This window comes from Schistocerca gregaria, chromosome 4 (genome assembly GCF_023897955.1).
Source record: "Schistocerca gregaria isolate iqSchGreg1 chromosome 4, iqSchGreg1.2, whole genome shotgun sequence".
Taxonomy (NCBI): Eukaryota; Metazoa; Arthropoda; class Insecta; order Orthoptera; family Acrididae; genus Schistocerca; species Schistocerca gregaria.
In genome coordinates this window covers 738,214,149-738,216,596 of record NC_064923.1, presented here as the reverse complement: position 1 = coordinate 738,216,596, position 2,448 = coordinate 738,214,149, and the positions used below count along the sequence as shown (strand labels likewise).

Here is a 2,448-nt window from a genome sequence, read left to right as displayed (position 1 = left end):
AAGTGGTCTACAGATCGTCAAATATGGAAAGACACCTGCTCAGTTACCCTACTCTGCCACTGAGACGGGCCCATCGGGACCATCCGACCGCCGTATCATCCTCAGCTGAGGGGATTGTGGTCAGCACACTGATGTGCCAGTCATTATGACGGTTTTCTTTGACTGGAGCCGCTACTATTCGGTCGAGTAGCTCCTCAGTTGGCATCACGAGGCTGCGTGCACCCCGAAAAATGGCAACAGCGCATGGCGGTCCGGATGGTCACCTATCCAAATGCCGGCCATGCCCGACAGCGCTTAACTTCAGTGATCTGACGGGAACTGGTGTATCAACTGCGGCAAGGCCGTTGCCGTGTCAATGTAGCAAACATATCATTCATATACTGCATCCATACAAAATAGCCCCTTTTGCATTATGCATATAGCTATCGATCGCCAGACACTCGTACATATACCGCGAAGACAGACAGCGTAAGCACATGCACCATATATACTCCTCGCAGCACCACACATTTCCCGCGAGGTCGGATGGTCATCCACTGCAGCCTATGGTCACAAGTCATCCGCCCCTGACACTTGACTAGAGCGCCCTCAGCGGACCAAGGTCGCTCTCCAAACTGTTGGACAAAGTCGGTGTCGGTTCCCCTCAGTACAAAGGCAATACTGTTTCTGGTCCCAACTTGCTTGCTTTCCACACCCATCTCCAGACTTTGGGTTTATTAGAAAATATATAATACCACAAGGTTTGCCAGAGTATCATAGCTTTTTCGCGATACTACTCACATAGCAATATCAGTTGCATAGCAGTATTGCTTGCGCAGTTTTTTTCCGAAGGTATAGACTGGAAATTATTTCTCAAGAAATTCGAAACTTTAGCGAGGTGGACCGTGCTGTAAACCACAGAGTAACTAGAAATTGACCTCATCCTTACGTGGAACCTCTAAAAAAAATAAACTGATATTTCCACACGCGAATACCGATGTCGGTGATCTAACAAATTCCAAATCATCCTTGCAATTTACAAAGTCAACTAATGTGTTTCTCATGTCTAGAGAACCAGCAAACGTGTCGTCCACCCATCTATCACCTGCTAGATGCGCACACCACAGTTTATGTTCTCTCAACCAAATAAGGACGGGAAATGTGCAGAATCAGTCAACTGGACAATTTACATGGGATGGAATAATGGTCCAGTGCAAACACGCGTCCATATCGAATCTTGTCAAATGTCCTAGTAATGATGAAGACTGTCCACCATATATTAAGTATTAGTTCGCTATTCGGCTGTCTAGGACGACACAGTTAAGTCAGCTACATTCCTGCCTTTCGTTTCGGCGGCTCCTGCTGTTAGCGGGAAAGGTGAATCATTGCAGCCACAGACCACCGCCACCGCGCGCCACGCGCCCCTGCACAGAACCTTCCTAGAAAACTGGCCACATACACATTTGATCACTACACTTACAATCAAATATTACGATCGCAGTCTCAACTGAACGACATTCGACAATGACGGAAGTATCGGGAATGCACTCTGCTGATGGCTGTGGCCCTGGAAATAGAAATATCTGCATCATTCTTATGACTTGACATACTTTTCCCTTTGCTATCATAGTATTCCACAAGAAATCCATACCTTCCTTATGACTGGACATAGTCATTTCCTTTGCGCATGTCGGAACACACACACATACTTTATAAGCCTGATGCTCAAGGTGAGCCTATCACACATCCCCTACTACTAAGTGTAATACTTCGCCAATAACTGATTGCTGGCGATATGAAATAATACTGACCGAAAATCAGTGACAGGTGGACATGTTTCATAATTTTTTCTTGTGAGTTTACCACCGTGTCTTAGAAAGAGTGACGGAATCGCCTTACAAACCACTAGGTGTTAAAAAACATGATCGGAACGACCATATTACTATCACAATCGGTTTTGGTCCTAAATGTGCACACAAGTATCTATGCTAAAGGCTATACTGGCTTTATAACTCGAGGTATGGCGTTACCTCCGAATGAAGTGGTTTTTCCAGACAAATACCGCAGCTGAGCGGTCTAAGGCGCTGCAGTCACGGACTGTGTGGCTGGTCCCGGCGGAGGTTCGAGTCCTCCCTCGGGCATGGGAGTGTGTATTTGTCCTTAAGATAATTTAGGTTGAGTAGTGTGTAAGCTTAGGGACTGATGACCTTAGCAGTTAAGTCCCATAAGATTTCACACACATTTGAACAAATACCGCAACACTGAATATAGACAGTGATCGCCAGAATGTGTATTGTCAGACCAACAGTGCGGTTACACGTCGCCGATGATGCAACCTCTTGATAAAATCACTTCCGGCCGGAGTGGCCGAGCGGTTCTAGGCGCTTCAGTCTCGAACCGCGCGACCGCTACGGTCGCAGGTTCGAATCCTGCCTCGAGCATAGATGTGTGTGATGTCCCTAGGTTATC

General features: G+C 46.7%; 1 pseudogene; it reads right to left on the bottom strand.

Moving 5' to 3' along the window:
• Positions 1-231: 231 nt before the first annotated feature.
• On the bottom strand, positions 232-349 carry LOC126268323 (5S ribosomal RNA; annotated as a pseudogene).
• Positions 350-2,448: the final 2,099 nt, after the last annotated feature.